Raw genomic sequence first — 12,788 nt, 5'->3', positions numbered from 1 at the left:
TCCATTGCTTAGTTTTATCTTTTGCATCATTGTGGAAGTTAGGTTCTGTCCTTTAATTTCTGAGTTCCTACTTTGTTGTTGGCTCACTGTGATGGTCAGTGTGTAGAATGGGCTGAAGTATTTCCTGTAGAGCTGGTCTTGTTGTGGAGAATTTCCTCAGTGTTTGTATATCAGCAAATGATTTGATTTCTCCGTCAATTTTAAAGCTTAGCTTAGCAGAATATAGAATTCTGGGCTGGAAATTGCTCTGTTTAAGTAGATTAAAGGTAGATGACCATTGTTTTCTTGCTTGAAAGGTTTCATTATAGAAGTCTGCAGTCACTCTGATGGATTTGCCCCTGTAGGTCAACTTGTGCCTACTCCTAGCAGCTTGCAGAATCTTTTCTTTTGTCTTGACTTTGGATAGGTTCATCACAATGTGTCTTGGAGAAGCACAGTTAGAGTTGAGGTAACCTGGAGTCCTATATTCCTCTGAAAGGAGTGAGTCAGAATCTTTTGTGATATTTGGGAAGTTTTCATTTATAACATTCTCTATTATGGCTTCCATTCCCCTGGGGCATTCTTCTTCCCCTTCTGGGATACCTATAATTCATATGTTTGAATGCTCATAAAGTCCAACAATTCTGTCAGTGAATGTTCTGCTTTCTCTCTCTTATTTTCTGCCTCTTTAACTATCTGAGTTATCTCAAGAGCTTTGTCCTCTACCTCTGAGATTCTTTCTTCTACATGGTCTAATCTGTTGTTGATACTTTTCATTGCATCTTTAAGTTCCTTAATTGACGGCTTCAATTCCTTCAGCTCTGCTATATCCTTTCTATATTCTTCATATCATTCATCTCTTATTTGATTCTGTTTTTGGATTTCCTTTTGGTTATTTTCCACTTTATCAGAAGTTTCCTTCATTGTTTCTATCATTTCCTTCATTATTTTCATCATCTGTGTTCTAAATTCCCTGTCTGTCATTTCTAACATTTCTTTATAGGTAGAATCTTCTACAGTAGCCACCTCATAGTCCCTTGTGGGGGTTGCTGTGTACTGGTATTTTATGTTACCAGGAGTTTTCTGCTGATACTCCCTCATGAGTGATTTGTTTTATCTGTTTCCTTGCCCTAATTTTCCTTTCACTTCTTCTTGCTCTTTAAGTTACTGTGTTTCTTGACTAGGGTTTTGATGAATCCTTTTGGTACAAGACCAGAAGGATGAGAAGATTGAAGAACAAGAAGGGAAAAAAGAAAGGAAATTTAAAAAAGAAAAGGAAAGGAAGAAAGAGAAAGTGGGGGTGGGTGGGTAAAATGGAATATTGGCAAAAAGAAGAGAGGCACAGAAAAAGGGAGACAGGAGCAATATAGCTGTACAGTAGGGTACTTTGACCCAAACTTAAAAACCCTCAACCTCTGGGGGTGCTTCGTTGGTGGTTCCCTTGAGTTTAGTAGCTCGTTTCTAGCTTATTTGGACACATACCCCACCTCCACCAAGTAGAGAGGAAAGAGAAAAATTCTATAAATAAATAAAACCCAAACAAGCAAACAGAAAACTTTATAGAATAACATTGGGTGAAAAACCAAATAATAGGGGTAGAAACACTAGCAAAAATAAAGTTCTAATTGTTAAAACAGGCAACAATGGAAAATTATTTTTAAACTAGAAAAATGAAGAAAGAAAAGATGGAAAATGAAAAGAAAAATTTATAGGGAAGATGTTGAAATTAAAAAATAAAAGAAACAAAACAAAACAAAGAAAAGCAGTATGTATATCTTGCTGAATATTGTCTGGACCACAGGTAATTTTCTGGGGTATGAGATGTTAATCACAATGCTGATACAGCTATATGAGATGGAGACTAGAGGCCTCTGCTGATTTCTCAAACTCCACAGGGTGGAGAGCCTAAATCTCTCCTCAGCCTGCTTAAAAGCCATTTTAAACTGCTAACCTTGGCTAAGCAGAAGCTTTCCAAAGAAGGCACTTGTCACTGCGATCACTCTTGAAGTGTCTGTCCACTTACCCAGTATGCCAAAACTGGTCTCACTCTATGCTTCTGAGGGCCAAGGCAGTAAGGCCTCTCGGTTTCCATGTTTAGGCTATTCAATCAGCAGATTAGTTGCTCCTGCCTAATCCTTGCTCTGCCATCTTGAGGGCAGAGTTTGCCAGGGCAGTTCTCCCACAATGGCTCCCCCCGGCCCACAGCCGAACACTATTAGCTCTGTCTGGATCAGCAGCTCAGTCTGGGTCCCTATACAAGGCTTAAAGTCTTCTGCTATCTTACCCAAGTTCTCCTAAGGTGCCAAGTCCAAAACAGCTCACAGGTAAAGCCTTTCCAGTTTGCAATCTCACTGCTGCTATACTTGTAGCTGCTGCCAGGATTAGACTGAACAAACACACGAAAACACTTGCTAGTTTTCCACTGCTTTTGTCCTCCTCATGGGGTCCAGAAGTCCCTCGCTGACTCCCAACATCCCCAAAGGGATGTTTCTGGGCAGATCCCACCAGCCAGAGATGCCTGGAGTCTTCTATCCCCAGACTTACTATGCCCAGTTGCAAGGAAGCTGTTACTGGGTCTCCATCTTGCTCCTCCCCCAAGACCATGTCTATTTCATTCACCAATATTTTCCTAGGATTTCCTAGCATATAGTAGGTGCTCAATAAATATTTGTTGAACAAATGGATTTATCAACCATGGGTTATAGAAATATACATAGTTTGAGGCCATAGATAACCCCCAATAACTTCAAGTTTATTCATTCCCCCCAGCAGTTTATTTGATAGGTAGATCCCCTGTGAGTAATATCAAAATCTTGCCCTCAGCTCATGAGCCTTATTTGTGCTAAGTCAGCATATTAGGTTAAAACAACTCAGTAATGAAAGACAGAAGTGGTTAGCATTACTTCATTTTTAAAGAAAGGAAAGGATCATAAATAAGCTTCCAAAAGAATATTTGATTTCTATTAAGCAATGTATATTTATGGATGCTAATATGTCCTAGGCTAGGGCCTAGGCTAATTTTTTAAGCTATTTTATTACAAGTCCATGCTAATTCACATACCTATTTCTGTAAAGGACAATTCAGAATGTTCTTTCTTAGTATTTTCACTGCACTTTAAAGTTACTGATGATGAAAAGTCTGGAAGTCTGGATGTATGTGGTTCTGCATATAGGGTGAACCAGGGAGAAGGATGTATTGTGAAAAAGGCATGAAACATGCCCCTAGTGAGGGAATACATGTACAATGCCATGTAAGGTACATGTCAAAGTTGATTCAAAGTATGGATTTGGAAAAAAATATAAAAAGAGTTAACAATAATAATAAAAAGCTACCAATGTGACCTTTCAAAGAAAGGACTGAACAGAGAGGAATGGTGTTGTATGGGGACCGAAGGCCTGCACCTGGTTCAGGTGACCTAGAGGGACCCACCTGTGGTACTGTTATGAAAAGGAGAGAAGATCACAGAGGAAAGTTCAAGTGTTATACTGTTCAGTCAGAAAACACAGCAGGACACCTAGGTGCCCTCCTAGGGCACCTTGGAGACTTCAGCCAGGTCACCCTATAACTCCTTATATAGTTTGGTTCATAGGACTTTGTTATCCTACTCAGGATAATCAACACAGGCCAGCAGGACCTAAACTCCCCATTGTTCCTTGTGAAGATGTTAAGCAGCAGTGTGGGGAGGCCATGCATGGTATGTGCAGGATGGCCTGCACATGGCCCAGAGACCTCTGTGTGGCTGTTGGGTGACATTGGTGCCCCTCGCTGCCCCTTTCTATTGAGTGATTCTCATTAACTCCAAATACTACTGTGCTCCAGGCTGCCTGCACCAGGTGTGCACAGACCTAGCTGTGTAAGGACGACCCAAAACAGCAAAATACAGAGGACCTAGCTTTCTGCAGTGAAGTGTATTTATACTGATTTGGAAGAAACAGGAGTGAGACGACTAAGAACCCTCTCACCCCTCCAGCCACAGCCATGGAAGAAAAGGCAGAGAAGGGCAGTGAGGAGACAAGTGCCCAGAAGTCATGGTCCAGGCTCAATGGCTATTCCAGCTGGTTGGGGGAAGGTGGGAGGAAGAGCCAGCCATGCTTCAGCTTGGTCCACGGTGGCTAGGAAGCTGCTACAGGCTGCAGTCTGCTTGTATGGCTCCCTACCTAGCTCCAGTCCATGCCTGGAGGACCTCCACACTGTGTTTCAGGATCCTGGGAGCTAAGGACCTTCTTGCTCTCCAAGGAGACATTTGAAGTGGACTCTTAAGTATTTTGAAATGTGTCCTACATTCTCCTTAGCCTGGTCACCCTGCTGTGCAACAGAAGTCAGGATTTCTTCATCCTGTCTGAAACTTTGTTCTCTGCAACCAACCCCCTTTCCCCCAAATCCGTCCCTGTGCTGCCCATTCCTGGGTCATAAACTTTCTATGAGGTCATCTTTTTGGAGGCAACACATCAGTGACAGCATGCTGCATCTGTCTGCAGGGATGGGAGTGTTAGCTTTCGACACACACCTGAACTTCACCTCATACCCCATACATGTATACACAGTAAAAGGCAGCTGGTGCTGGAGGGAAAGGACAGGGGGCCAGGCTGGAGGGCAGAACTGGGACTGGGAATTGGTGGGGTGGCAATCTCTGGCAGGGTGTCCATCTGCAGTGGAGTGGAGGCCTCTGGTGGTGTGGTGGTCCCCACCCAGCTGGGAGTCCACACCTGGCCAACCTCTCACACTGTGTTTCAGGATCCCGGGAGCTCAGGGCCTTCTTGTTCTCCAAGGAGACATTTGAAATGGACTCTCAGGTCTTTTGAAATGCGCCCTACGTTCTCCTTAACCTGGTCACCCTGATGTCAGGGTTTCTTCCTGTTTGAAACTTTGTTCCCTGTGAGCAACCCTCCCCAACACCCCTCCCTGTGCTGCCCATCCCACCATGTCACAGTCAAACTACTTCTATGAGGTCAGCTTTTCAAGGGCAACACATGGGGCTGTTTAGCTTTCCACACACACCTGAACTTCACCTTGTGCCCCGTACCTGTACACACACAGTGAAAGATACAACTTCAATCTCTTTATTGAAAATCCAATAAGAAATAAAAGGAGGAAGTGTGGCTTGGCTATTCCACACTTGCTTCCTGGTCTGGGGCTCAAGTCTCCTGGCTGGTCACAGGCACCACCTTGTTCCTGCGGTGGCGGTTCTTTGGGGCCCGTGGGAGGCAGAACATTTTTTGAAAGAAATTCGCAATCCTCGCACACCCCCGCCGGCCCTGGTCTGCTTCCATGGGTTTGTCCTCCTCTACCTGCCCAGCTGGAAGGGAATGGTCTTGGCTGGGACTTCCCTCAGCTCCCCTGTCTCCTGCTGGGCCTCCCCTAAGGTGGCTGGTACTGGAGGGAGAGGACATGGGGCTAGGCTGGGGGGCACAACAGGGACTGGGAATTGGTGGGGTGTTGGTCTCTGGTGGGGTGGCAGCCTCCAGTGTGGTGGCAGCCTTCACTGTGGTATCTGTCTCCGGTGGGGTGGCAGCCTCCAGTGGGGTGGCAGCCACCTGTGGGATGGAGGCCTGTGGTGGGATGGAGGCCTGTGGTGGGATGGCAGCCTCTGGTTGGGTGGCAGCCTGCAGTATGGTAGAGGTCTCCAGTGGGACAGTGGCCTCGGGTGAGGTAGAGGCCTCCATTGGGACAGCGACCTTAGGTGAGGTGGCGATCTCTGGTGGGATGTCTGTCGCTGCCATGTGTGGCCTCACGGTCTCTTGCCCAGCCTGGATCCAGGAGTCTTCCAACATCTGCCTGATGGTGGGCCTCTTGCTGGGGTCAGTGGTGAGGATCCTTTGAAGAAAGGCTTTTAATTTGGGGCTAATGAAAGCAGGTGTTGCATAGGTGCCTCTTAAGATGGATGCTATGAGTTCATTGCGGTCCCGTCCGTGAAATGGGAAGGTCCCAGCTGCCATTGAATAGAGGATGACACCAAGGCTCCAGATTTCTGCCTCTGGCCCCTTGTACTTCTTGCACACGAAAACTTCAGGGGCCAAGTAAGGAGGGCTCCCACAATAGTTTGTGAACATCTTACCTTTGCTGAAGGTTGCAGCCATGCCAAAGTCAGCCAGTTTCACATTGTTTTGTGAATCAAACAAAATGTTCTCAAGCTTCAGGTCCCTGTGTGCGATGTCCTTTTGGTGAAGGTACTCCATGGCTTTCAATAGCTGTAAGAATATACCTCGGGCCTCCCCCTCCTCCAACTGGCCAGATGCCTTTATTCTCTCAAACAGGTCACCACCACCTGCATGTTCCATTATTAGGTACATGTTTTCCTTACCCTCTATGGCCTCAAACAGCTGGATGATGTTGGGATGGTGTAGTCTCTTCATGATTTCAGGCTCTGCAAACAGAGACACGAGGCCAGCCACACGGTGTTTGCTGATGATCTTCACCGCCACCTCAGTGCCCGTTCGACGGTGGAGGGCCAGCTTCACCTCAGAGAAGCTGCCCTCGCCAATCGTGTGTAAGACCTCGTAGTACCGGAGGACCTCCTTGTCCAGAGACACGGAGGCCTCCCCAGGTGCCATGGGGAGCCTGACTACTCTAGCACTATGCTAGATAAGCTAAACTAAATAACTAATCAACAACAACAGCAACTAATACTATGCTAAAAACACTAACAAACTATAGTAACTGGGGCACTAAATACACTAACACTACTAATGAAAGCTAACTAGGATAAAAATAATATGTGAACTTATGCTAAGAAAACAAATAACACTATGCTAAGAACACTATGTACACTACAATAAACTACTCACTGGGAAAACTGCAAGCACTACGATCAAGGAAACACGCTATCTGAGGTCTAGTCCGCAGGTCACCGAAAAAAGCTGCCTGGGCTGTAACGACCAAAGACCCAGGCCCAGACAGTCCCTTATATAGGTTTCAGCTCTCTATGAGGTCAGAGGCCCAGAGAAATGGACCAATCAGAGATAACACAGGGTGGGGTGATAGGTTTTAGCCTCAGTTGTTCTCTATGAGGTCAGAGGCTCAGAGGAATGGACCAATCAGGGCTAGAGATAACACAGGGTGCATTTTTTCCCTATATGAGTGCAAAAGCATTTTCCTCTTGAAAGAGAAACAAGTGCTTCTTGTTTACATGGGTTATAGAGGTTGATATTTGGTTTATTAGAAATTAAAACCTGTACAACGTTTCCATAGCCTTCACACTTATGGTTTGAAAACCTATAATAACTTTAGGTTTTTAGAGACCTCATTGTGTCTCTATGAGAAGTATTCAATTTCTTTTTCTTTAATTTGAATTAGTGTTGGAAGAATGCTACAAATAGCTGCCATCATGATACTATATAGAAATGTTCTGGGGTGTGTGATACACAATAAATTCCCTTATTAACATCTCATGAGCTGCTAGGAAGATGACTCCCATCATCATTTTTCCCCATGATTGACATAAGATTTGTCATCAAAAACCTTGGAATCTGGATATCAGTGGGCTGAAATATTTAATGTCATGGGGTGGGGGGGAAAGGTCTGTCTACCAAGAGTACAATATCCAAGAAACTCTGCCTCAAAAATAAGGAAGAAATTAAGACATTTGTCAGATATCCAAAAGGTGAGCACCAGCAGCCCTGCCCTCCAATGGAAGGAGTCCTCTGGTTGGAAAGAAAGGACACTAGACAGGAACTCAAAGCAGGATAAAGAAATAAAGATGTCTGGTAAAGGCAAATACAGGGAGAGTGATAAAACCTAGTACTATTTTCTTTGTCTTGTGCTTTGATTTAAGAGACTAACATCAAAAAAGGCTATTATGAGTGGATGTTTTGGACCCATGTAATCTGGAGACACCAATAACTGAAAGAGCAGTTAGGTAAAAGAAAGAAATAAAAGGGACTCAAAAGGAAAAGGAAGGTGTAAAGTGATCAGTTTGCAAATGACATGATCTCACATGTAGAAAATACTTAAGATTCCACATAAGAAGTGTAACAACCAAAGCAAATTTAGGAAAGGTTCAGGCATATGGAATCTCAAGGGACCCCAAATAAAACAATCTTGAAAAAGTATAAACTTGAAAGTCTTATACTTCCTCTTTCCAAAATTCATTACAAGCTTCTGAGTTCAAAATAGAGTCGTACTGGCATGTGCAGACTTGAAGAGCAATGAAAGAGAACACTGAGCCCAGAAATAAACCTGCTCCTGGATGGTTAAATGATTTTACAAGGGTGCCATGAGTGCCCAGTGGAGAAAGGAGAGTCTCTTCAGCAAATGATACTGGGATGACTGGACATGCACATGCAGGAGAATGAAGATGGACCCTGACATGACACCACACACAAAAATTAAGTCATAGTGAATTGAAGACTTAAATGTCAAGGGCTGAAACTATGAAACTCCTACAAGAAACCATAGGAGAAAATGCCAGAGCAATGGATTTGGCATTGATTTTTTGCCTATAATACCATAAGCACAGGTTACATATTTAAAGTAGGTAAACAGGATCACATCAAAATCTAAGAGCGGGCCAGGTGCCGTGGCTCACCCCTCTAATTCTGGCACTCTGGGAGGCCGAGGTGGGTAGATTGCTTAAGCTCAGGAGTTAAAGACCATTCTAAGCTAGAGAATGGTAAAAGTAACTGGGCATTGTGGTTATCCCCTGTAGTCCCAGCCACTCGGGAACTGAGGGAAGAGGATCACTTGTGCTCCAGAGATTGAGGCTGTTGTGAGCTATGAGGCCATGACACTGTACCCAGGGTGACAAAGTGAGACTGTATCTGAAAATGAAAAAGAATAAAAAGAATCTAAAATCTCTGAGTATCAAAGGGTGCAAGAGATCAAAGGCAACCTATGAAATGGGAGAAAATACCTGTACTTCATATACCTGACAAGGGTTCACATCTAGAATATTTAGAGAACACCTATATGTTGACAACAATAAAACAAATAACCCAATTCAACAACAGCCAAAGGACTTGAATAGATTTTTCTGAAAAGGTGATATACAAATGGTTGACACACTCATGAAAAGATATTTAACATTGCTAATCATCAGAGTACTGCAAAGCAAAACCACAAGGAAAACCACTTTACACTCCTTAGGATGGCTACTATCCAAAAAAGCAAGAAAAGACAGTAAGTGTTGGTGAATATGTGGAGAAATGAGAACTCTTGTGCACTGGTGGAGGGAATGTACCATGGTGTCACCACTATGGGAAACAGTATGGTGGTTCCACAAAGAGTTAACCAGGATTACCATGTGCTCCAGCAATCCCACATCTGGAAATATACCCAAAGGTATTCATAGCATTAATACTGTCTCAAAGCAGTATTATTTCATCCACGTTCATAGCAGCATTATTCATAATAGCTGAAAGGTGAAGCAACCCAAGTGTTCATCAATGAGGAGTGGATAAACCAAACAGGTCTGTACATAAAATGAAACATTTATTCAGCTTTAAAGGAAAGGGAATTCTGATGCATGGGACCACCTGGATGAACCTCGGGATGAACACTGTGCTCAGCCAGTGTCAAAAGGTAAGTATTGTCTAATTGGACTTCCATGAGGTACCCAGAGAAATCAAATTGATGGAGATAGGAAGTAGAAAGGTGGTTGCCAGGGGGAGAGGTAGGAATGGGGGAGACTTTGTTTATTGAGGACAGAGTTGCAGTTTTATGAGAGGACTTCTGTAGATAAATGGTGGTGACACCACAGTGTGAATGTACTTCACACCCTGACCTATATACTAAAGGTACAAAGGTGGAGATTCTATGTTATGTGAGTTTTATTGGAATGAAAATGAATACAATTTTAAAATTTACTTAAAGCATTGATGGATAACAAAGGCAGGGATGTAGGGCAACTGTGAGTAGCACTTTCAAAACTGATGGAACCACTTTGAGAAAGGTGTTTGGCAATAACAATGCATGCCCCCGTGGCCTCGGGGTCTCACTTTTAGGTACATACCCAACAAAAATGCCAAATGGAGCCCCCAGAAAAGCAGTGGCCTGGATGTTCTTAGTAGCCCTTTGCCCCAGACTAGAGGGAACGGAAGTCTACACAGTAGCATGGGTCAGTCTACTGCCCTGTGTCCACACAACAGCGTAATATATGGAAATGTGCCTGGGGACACACAATGTGTGACAGTTGAGGAAGCTTGTGAACGATGTGGAGCTGAGGAAGCCAGATCTGGAAGAGTTTAACTACAGCATCAAGCAAAATTAGGCTTGTGCTGGTAGAAGTCAGGGTAGGGAGTCAGTCCAGGAGACTTTGGGGTGCTGATAATCTGTTTCCTGATCTGGGTGCTGGATACAGGATGTGTTTACTGTGTGGCAAAAAGAATGTAAGTTGTATATTCATGTGAAGTATACTTAAATTAAAATTTTTTGAGTTAAAATCATCAGACTGCCTATCAAGCCTAGGATGAAGGAGGGACCCTCAGCCTGTCATGGCTTGTTCACCAACGGCAAGTTCACGGTGACCATGTGGTTCTCCCTTGGTGCAGGGAGGCTGCCACCGGGCTCTAAGCACTGCAGCTGCACCAGGGTGAGAGCTGAGGCCCAGGGCTCCAGCACGCTCCTGGTGAGCTACAAATGGCCACATCCCAACTGAGTGGCAGTATCACCGTTGCTACCTACCTGCCCCTCAAGGTGAGCCAGGGCCCGGCCCCTCCCCCGCACACTCTGCCCACACCTTCCTTGAGGTGAATTACTCATTTGCTCTGATGAATTTCTAAGAAAACCCCAATTGTTCAGAACAGCTTTTGGCATGCCTCCCTCTGCCTGTGACTTTCTGGCTGAAAGCAGGAACCCACGTAGAGGAACAGAGCCTCCCCCACAGGGGACAGTGGGTGCTGACATCCATGTGTTCATATGAGACGGTGCTTGGTAGGCTTGGCAGGCTTGGCAGGGTGCTGACCTGCCTGGCTGTCCTGACCAAGGCAGTAAGGTGGGCTCCAAGGCTTTGAAATGTTTCCAACAGGGGTCAGGACAGAGGGCCACTTCTGGTCCACTCCAGTCCCTTCAGAATCCCCACAGAGACCCAGAACTGGAACAGAGGCCTTTGTTGTGTTAGATTCCAAGGCCTCCTGAGACCTGGTTCTGGAATGGATTCTGCCCCTTGCCTGATGTCTGAGAATCCCATTTCTCATCTGAGGAGGGAGGTGGCCGTGGTGTGTGCAGTTGGATCACACGGCCTCACCTCCACACCAGCCCCGAGACTGCATCCAGGTCTGACACACAGCAGCTCTGTGCTCTGGCTCATTTAACTTCTCTGGGCCTCATGGTCCTCACCTATAAAATGGGACTCAGACCGCAGCTACCTCAAAGGATGTGGTGAGGATTACTGAGTGAATACATGGAGTGGGTATAGACAGCAGCCTGGATGGTAGTGAGCGCTCAGTGAAGGTCAGTCAGTAAAACATGATGACAAAGGCCACGAGGACCAAGGGTGGTTGTGGAGGCTTCGCACAAGGGCTGCTGCACAGCAGGCTGGTGAATGGACCTGCTCTTCCTGTGTCTGAACCCTGCCTAGTCCACAGAAGGCCTAGAGGGGATGAGTGGGTGGGAGTTTCTACCCCTGGTGGAGCTCCAGGCTCTCAGCTGGGCCAGGCAACCCTCAAATTTCCTGCCACTCCGGGTCACACAGGGCTGGTCCTCACAGTGTGTGATGTTTGTTTCTCCCTCTGTCCCATTAGAGGCCAGCTTAGTGACCCCAGGACCTTTCATCTCTGCACCTGTATACATGGGCCCAGTGCCTGATACAGAGCAGAGACCAACCAAGGATGGTTTTCTTTAGGGTGGATGAGCAGGGAAATATGTCCAGGTCACCCAGCAGGGATGAAACCAAGGCCTGATCCCCAGAGCAAACTCGGCAGCCCCTTAGAGGTGTCTGCTGCGAGCAGAGGCCCCTCCCTGCTCCTTCTGCCCAGCCATCCGGTTATGCAGTACATGTCTGTGAGACCTCTCTGTCTCTGCTCTAGGCCAGGAGATGCCCCAGAGCAGAAAACACAGAAACCTTTGTCCCATGACCTGACACTCGAGCAGTGAGAGGGAGGGTGGGAGACAGGCCACAAAGTGTTGATAGAAATCCCAGTTAGACCAGGAGGCATTTTGGGCAACACCCCACCACACTTCAGAGAGATGGAGCTTTTCAGCAGGACCCTGGGGAGGGGGATCTTCAGGGCCCTTCCTGGATGCTTGGCTGGAGCAGCAGAGGCCAAGCTTGAGCTTATTGTTGCTGTCTGGGATGTAAGGGTCAGAAAAAGGTAGCTGTGTCCCTTAGCATGGTGGCTTCCTGACTGGACAAATATAAAGATGAGTTAAGTCCAATTCCTGGGAACAAAACCTAAATGACCAGGCCTTAATCTATACAAAAGTTTATTTCTCTGTCGTGTGTAATGTTTCATATAGGGGTAGTTTGGCTGCTCCTTATTCATAAGGGATCTTTCCACGTCATCACGCTATTCCATGACTTGCATACTTTAGGGGGCTCAGGGTCTAAAATGCTTGCCAGAGCTCCAGCTATCACATCTCATTCCACATAGCCTCAAAGGGAAAGAGCTCACATTTCAGCTCAGCTAGTTTCTTGTTATTAGCCTTGCCATGAGCTTAGAACAATTTCTCTCTACATCTCACTGACCAAAAATTTGCCCATTATCCATACTTCTAGGCAAGAGAAGCTGGAAATGTTTTCCCTGGGTGATTTACTATCCTAAAGAAGTGGGGTACCTTTATTAAGGAAGAGGGGAGTGTGGAAACTTGGAGGGCAGCTAACAGCCATTGCTGCCACTGTATTTGCTGGTCCCTGTGTCAGTTCACTCTGCAGCCA

Source organism: Otolemur garnettii, unplaced genomic scaffold (assembly GCF_000181295.1).
Source record: "Otolemur garnettii isolate 467f Iridium unplaced genomic scaffold, OtoGar3 scaffold00150, whole genome shotgun sequence".
NCBI lineage: Eukaryota > Metazoa > Chordata > Mammalia > Primates > Galagidae > Otolemur > Otolemur garnettii.
Note: the sequence above shows the minus strand (reverse complement) of the source record.